Source organism: Talpa occidentalis, unplaced genomic scaffold (genome assembly GCF_014898055.3).
Source record: "Talpa occidentalis isolate TD23 unplaced genomic scaffold, MPIMG_talOcc4v2.1 talOcc4.10, whole genome shotgun sequence".
NCBI lineage: Eukaryota > Metazoa > Chordata > Mammalia > Eulipotyphla > Talpidae > Talpa > Talpa occidentalis.
This window is the reverse complement of record NW_023600993.1, coordinates 81,506,087-81,513,561: the sequence shown is the minus strand read 5'-3', so window position 1 is coordinate 81,513,561 and position 7,475 is coordinate 81,506,087. Positions and strand designations below refer to the sequence as shown.

The 7,475-nt window shown below is 37.0% G+C and overlaps 1 non-coding gene across 1 annotated transcript; it reads right to left on the bottom strand.

The window, feature by feature from the left end:
• Positions 1-2,588: 2,588 nt before the first annotated feature.
• On the bottom strand, positions 2,589-2,694 carry LOC119237739 (U6 spliceosomal RNA). Its single transcript, XR_005123386.1, has one exon. It is a non-coding gene; the product is annotated as a U6 spliceosomal RNA (small nuclear RNA).
• Positions 2,695-7,475: the final 4,781 nt, after the last annotated feature.

The window sequence follows — 7,475 nt, the reverse complement described above, 5'->3', positions numbered from 1 at the left end:
CCTCACAGGGTGAGGCAAGCTGTGGAGTGGGGGAGTACATGCTGGTAACTATTTTAGACTTGTAAATTTTATAAGTTCAAATATCTTACTCAGTGCTTGGACATGAGTAGGGAAATGCCCGATTCAGTGATGTAAACACAGCAAACATCAGCTTAGAATGTAGGAAGGGAAATAAAAGCAAAAGAGGTTTTTCTGAAGCATCCTTCTTTTTTGACCCTAGCATTTTCTTTGGTCTGAACTGCTTACATTTATCAGATCTTTAACAACCTTTTCACTTGCTGCCAAAGGGATCTGTTCTCTGAATCCCAAAATGCAGAAAGACCTGCTTTTAGACTGTATTGAATGCACCTACTTCTGAAACTGTGATGCAGGTCTGAGAGGATATGTGTGTTTCCACTTAACAGATACTTCCTTAGTGTCTGTTATTTGCCAGCACTGTTCTAAGCTATTAACACATTTGACCTCCTAAACAACTAGTATGGTATACAGGTAAGACCACATGTGCTGTGCACCAGACTATTATTTCTCCCCATTTTATAAATGAGGAAAGTGAGGCACAGAGATGAAGTATCTTTCCTGAGATTATATAACTGGTAGTTGACAGAGCTGGGATTTGAACCTGCACAGTCTGGTCCTAGCATCTGTATTCTTAACCAGTGAGCTCTACCATCTTCTTAGTAGCAGTCTCAGGGTAGTCAGGGTTATTGCCCGGCAACTTGGGGTTACAAGAGTGAGCATTACCATGAACAAGGTGGAAACTACCTGGCTTTTTACGATTTGGTCTCAGAAGTCAACTACTATAAGTTCCTCTGCAATTTCTAGATGGAAGCAATTGTGAGCCTACTGGGATCCAGGCGTGCAGGAGGAGCGACAGAAAATGTGCAGTTACACTTTGAAGTCATCACAGTGAGCAAAGTACCAGCAGCAATAACCACAACATATGATACCCAGAATGATGGGTTGGTTTTTATTTGCTGAAATGACCTTATGGTTTCCTATATTTGGTGCTCATTTATCTACAGCAGGAAATGGAAGGAAATAGAGTCTTTCCTTAAGGCAGTTAGTTCTCTGTTCCAACTAGTATTCTTCTAACGCCTCCTTTAGCTCTGACAACCTTCTAAATGGCATCGGACAAGACTTCCTCTGACTCTAGTTTCATTGATGTAGTTGTACCCAAATAGAAAATGTTCTGTTGCCTATATTCAAAACACATTGCTAAACCAATTTTCTTTAAATTCTCCTGAATTTCCTCCCCTGGGAGGATTATACAACTGCCAAGTTTGAATTTTAAACTTTCAGATACTTTTGAGTAATACTTAGTGGAGAGAAAAATAAGTATTTTGGTAGGGTGATGTTAGTGTGTGAGAGTGCGTGTGCATGTGTGTGTGCACGCACCCGCGTGTGCACGCGCGTTGTCCTCAAAGAAAGAATGCAGTATTCCTATTTTAACTTAACTGTGAAATGCTAAACTAATCTACTTCAAATCTTTTGAATGCAGGTTTAATTTATGGGACCAGTGACTATCAAATATTTAAGCTGAAAAATATTGTAAAAACCACTCAACTCACCAGAATTCTGGTTTTGATTAAAATCTGAGTTTGTGACCAATGTTGATTTTTAAAAAATAGCTCTGGTGAATGCCACAATTAGAGTATTCAATGACATTTCTTTATGATGTGTCCCGAGGGAACAATTTGATCGGTATACAGAGAAAAATTTCAAAAGAGGAACATTTCCTTCTGTGCCATGGTCTAAGACAGGAATTCCACATGTAGACAGGCAAATATTGGAGTGATCGGGCCGGCTCATCTGTCACGCCTTCCTGGCCAAAGTTAATTCTAATTACATGGCTGGCTGCCAAGTTTGTCCTTTCCTCTCTCACCGAGGCATAAGCAGACAAAGATGGCCTGCTGCAACATAGCAGTCCACTGTTAGCATTTTCTGTGATGATATGAAAATGCGCAGCTAAGAATGCTAAAAGGACTATCCACAAATTGATTTTGTTGAGTAAGGATGAGCCAAGATGAAATGAAATCACCCAATCAATTCAGCATAAATGGGAACAAACCCTGCCCTTAGGAATGTGTGGCATATCTGAATGAATGGATGGACCAACCTTCCTAGGACACCCATATTTCTTTTCAGATCCACATGAGCTACATAGAAACTTTAATGTGATTTCGACTGTGGTATCGGCAGCATAAAATAAGGTTTAACACCATCACTTCTGGTATCAGATTTCCAAGATTTAAATACTGTCTCTGCTACTTGGAGCTGGTATCTTATTTCCCTGTGCCTTTTATTTTCCCTCTATAAAATGGAGGTAATAAAAGTACATACTTTATAGTGTTGTGAGGATCAAATGAGTTAATTTATGCTCAGTGTTTAGCAGAGTTACTGATACTTTGTAAGTAATAAATGTGACTATCAATTATGATAGTCTCTTACTGTTATTCCTACCTCCTTAACAGTTTCTCTAGTTGCCACAACTGAGAAAGTAGAATAAATCCTGCCTTAAACATTGGGAAAGTCATTGATTGTCAGTGAACATAGTGGGATTATAAGGCTTCATGGACTCAACTCTGATTTATTTTTTGATGGATCTCAAAAAGAATTTACATGTCATTAGCACAGGGGCCATGCTAATTTTCTGTGTGGTTCTAATTTTAGTTTATGTGCTGACGAAGTGAGCATGGCATCCGCTTTTAACCCAAGTTAGCTAAAACCATGAAATCAAATGATTTAAATTAACAAATCTATTAAATGTGTTCAACTATGATGTGTTCTAGGATAAATGAATAAATAGCAAACACACATAAATCCTGCTAAAGTTTCAAGCTCAAGGATCAAAGTGATTTTCCTCAGAAATACAAGTAGAAAAAGCAAGTTGAGTATAAGGTGGAAATGAAGTTGGCCTCAGGCTTCCATTGCCAGAGGCAGAGGAGGAACGCCTTTGAATTATTTGGGATGGAGCATGGATAAAGGGAGGTTTGCAAAAAAATCCCCAAGCCAAGCCAAGAGGACATGTGAACTTAATGCCAACTGAATTAAATACAGAAATTCAAGAACTTTAATATTTTATGATTCAATTACTTAATATTTGTAAAGCACATGGAACAGTATCTGGCATGCAGAAAGCACTGTATAAGTGTTAGGTGATTCATTAAATAAGAATAGAGTGAATCTCATGAGATCTATGAGCTCTTCTCAATAAAGCCTACCTTAGAAGAAGTGCCCTGAGAAGTTAACAGGTGGGTTCACTGAACACATTTACACTTATAACTAAAATTAAATCAGTATGCGATTTCAGAAGGTTCATATTCCAATTACTGAAAATTTCAGGATAATAATTAAACAACAGGACATCAAAAGGTGAAGGGAAGACCAGAGAAGATGTATCAGTATTACTGATTTCCCCTTTTTATGTGGACAACCAATAAATGATATTTAACACTGATGAATCAAGAAATAGAGCTTTCTCTTGTTTATGTGTTCAACCAGTATTTTTGAATGCAGTTTTAAGTGGATATAACCACAAACAAGACAGTTAAGATTCCTGCTCCTTCCTACCTTATCCCCTAGGAGGAGGAGGCTAGACCTGCAATTAGATGAGAAAAATAAAAAATAAAAAAAGAAACAGGTGCATAGATTGGTGAAAAAGTCCCATATATAACTGGGAAATGACATGATCAAGATATTATTTCAAAACAGTAATAATAGATTGATAGTTCAATCAATATAATAAGCAACTGACAAGCCCAAATAAATTCCAGGTGAGTCAAAGGTAATTAATCCACTAAAATATTTTAAGACTAGCAAATAGGTTCTTTCTTGAATGACTGAGTGATGCAAGATTTCATGTGTAGCCAAGATTTCATTTTAATGTCACAGATTTCTATGTTCTAGTGTCTTAACATCAGATTACATTAGACTTAAAACTTTCTTTATTTGAAGAAACTTTGGTGGTAAAGCGTGTCTTTAAAAAATAAAACAAAATGTTATAACAAAGCATTAAAGCACTGGAGAATTTATAATCTTGACCAATGAAAAGTCCTTTTGAAGTAAGCATAGAAGTCATAAAGTTGAAGATGCATTTCAAAATGTATTACATTTAAAAGATGTTTAAAATTTCTATACAGAAAAAAATGCATCATACATTCATAAGATAATAAACAGATGGAAAATATAACACATTTCTGACAAAGGTATATTTTCATTAATATCTACAGTGTAAAAAATTTAAAAATAGGTATGATAGTTATATTGTAATGTTTTTCGTGTGCTCACTTTTTTTTTTTTTTTAATAGAGGCATGCTTTATTTATTTATTTGTTTGTTTGTTTGTTTTATACATGCACTGGGTACAGTCAGAAGCACGGGAGGGTGAGAGAATTCACCAGAGCCAGAGTGGGGAGCAGAGCAGGCAGAAGGACCGAAGTACACTGCTGAGGGGAGCAGCAGGCGGCAGGAGAGGTCTGCGCGCCATGTGGGACCCTCCTCTGGTGGCCGGGGAGCAGCCGGGGATCGAACCGGCTCCTCGGGCGCGGGCAGCTTCGCAACCCAGCGCTCAACCGCTGCGCCACCGGGGAGGCCCTCGTGTGCTCACTTTTTAAGTCAATAGGAAAAAGGCAAACAATTCAGAATAAGAGGTAAAGGATCTAATCAAAAATTCAAATAAAGTGGCCAGTAAGTCTGTCTATGGCAAGATATTTCCAAACTCATCCATAATAAAAGGAAATGCAAATTTAAATGATAAATGCAAATTTAAATTTACCATTTTACTTACCATTTATCAATGTTTGATGACACACAGGTTGCCTAAGAATCAAATACAAGTAATATATACCTTTTAGAAGGACAGTTCAGCTATTATCCTTCAATATTTTTTAAAATGAACATAGTCTGAGCAGAAAATATATTGTTAGAAATGATGTACCCTCCAAATTCACTTGCAGACTTTTATATAAATTTACTACTAAAACACTCTTATAGGAACAACAACAGCAAAATGGAACTATCTAAATGTCCATCAGGAAGGACAAATCAAACATACAACAAAATACTGTCCTTCAAAATAATAAGACAGATCTGTGTGGAAAGATCTCCAAAGATATATTTATTTTTAAAAAGCAGCTCAAAACTAGGAAGATGTGGAGATCAGTGTGTGTTATCAGTCCCATTTGTAAAATATTTGCACACAAATACCACATGGGCATGAGTTAGCATACATGCAGTGTCTTCATTTCCCTAAGGCTACATATGCATTGTTAACCCTGCTTAACTTTAGCAAAAGCAATTTAGGCTAGATAAGAAAACAGACCTTTATTTGCATTTTCTATATTATATTCTCTTTAAATTCTTTAACATGTGAATTCTTATTCTTTAAGTATAGAATTCATCGATGTAACAGAATCATGAGTCATTATAATTTTCTCTTTTCTTTATTAAAAATACTTGAGACCATTCAAGTGTGATGTCATCATTCAATTTATAATCGTTTATAAACTTCATTTATGTTAACATGAAAGCAAATTCCCTAAAGTATTCAGCCATTTTGTAAACTGTGAGAGGTGTGGGGTGGGGGTAAGCAAGGTTAGCATGTCCACTTGCTGTTTTTCCTTCTTCCCTAATGGTGGCCTGGTCCATCTGGCCAGACCAGGGCCCTCTTCTCTTCGTTTTCCTTCCCCAACTTTGACCCTGACTTTCCAAAGTGAGACCTGTTAAAAACAGATCTCCCCAGAGGCTTTCCTAGTATGTGGATTTAGAGGAGAGACTGACCACAGAGCTCAGGAAACAGGATGAAGCACAAGAGGAAAAGTAACTTAGAATACAGTTCACTAAGGTAGGATTTGTGGAAGAATTAATTACTCATTCATTTTCAAGTTTAGCCCACTTCACTGGAGATATTTTTTTAAAAAATGTAGAAAGACAACTGCAGACCATTCAGCTGTTACCATTAAGCCCCTTTGTGGCTTAACAAGAGGGAAGCCAAATTAACAAAATGGAAGAAGCGTCCAGTTTTGATTTCTAATTACTGATATCAGATGTGAAATAAGAGGCAACTGATCTGAAATTTACTTCCAATCTAAAAGAGATTCATTTATTTATTGCTGCAAAAGAAGGAGGGCATGTGGAAATGCGAATCGGACATCTCCCGGTAGCTCCATCATGAAAACCACCTAAAATACATAAATGAGGTAAATTATAGCACATGCATGTATACTGAAGCTAGTTCTGGTTCTGTTTCTGTCTGACATTTGGGGACACTAGCTAAAATGAAGCAAAATGTAATTTACTCTGAATTCAAACAATAAGAACACTTTGACTTTAGCCAGAAATCTTTACCCCCTATACTACTTTTATGAGATATAAACAAATAATAAATAGAACTATAATATTTTTCCCTCATTCCCCCTTTGCTTCCATCTCTGCTTTCCTCCCCCTACCCCTGCCTCCTTCCTCTCTCCTTTTCCTTCCTTTCTTAAACTTGCTTTGTAATGACCACTCCATAGTGTCTCAAAGGATCAGGACAAATGTGATATAATATCTACATATTTTTAGATTACCAGCTGGTACAAGGGTGATACTTGGTCATAAAAATGGTCCCAAGGTTTTTATTATGGGAAGCTAATGGACTTAAAATATTCAAAAATAGATTAAATTGTGTTCAGTGACATTTTCTTATAATTATGGGTAATTTATAGATACGTGACATGTAAAACTGCATTTTGATTTCATCTTTAAAAATGTTGAATATGATAATACCAGTTATCAATATATTAAATTAACTCCCATAAATCTGCTTCTTTTCTCTGTATTAGTCTGTCTATTAAGATACTAAGGGGCATCCCCGGTGGCGCAGCAGTTGAGCCCTGGGTTGCGAAGCTGCCCGCGGCCTCTGCGGCGCCGGTTCGATCCCCGGCAGCTCCCCGGCCACTGGAGGAGGGTCCCACATGGCGCGCAGACCTCTCCTGCCGCCCGCTGCTCCCCTCAGCAGTGTACTTCGGTCCTTCTGCCTGCTCTGCTCCCCGCTCTGGCTCTGGTGAATTCTCTCACCGTCCCGCGCTTCTGACTGTACCCAGTGCATGTATAAACCAACCAAACAAATAAATAAATAAAACATGCCTCTATAAAAAAAAAAAAAATTAAAAAAAAAGATACTAAAACAGTCATTTGCTAAATCGATATTAAGTTGGCAAAAAAGAATTGCTACAAAAAAGGAGACCTGTTGTTAATGTAATTTTGAGCCATTTTACTTATTGGTAGCTATTTTCCTTAATTATCTAGTAACAATCTATTTTGGATTAGACCAAATTTTGCCCATTTATTAGTATACTTTATGCATGTGAATTGGTCTTTTTTAAATTAATTTTTCAAACACAAAAAGTCACCCTAATAACTGAATGGTTAGTTCCCCATTGTAAGCAGGCCTAGTTTACACCTATTTATATCCTGAATATATCTAGGAATAACCTT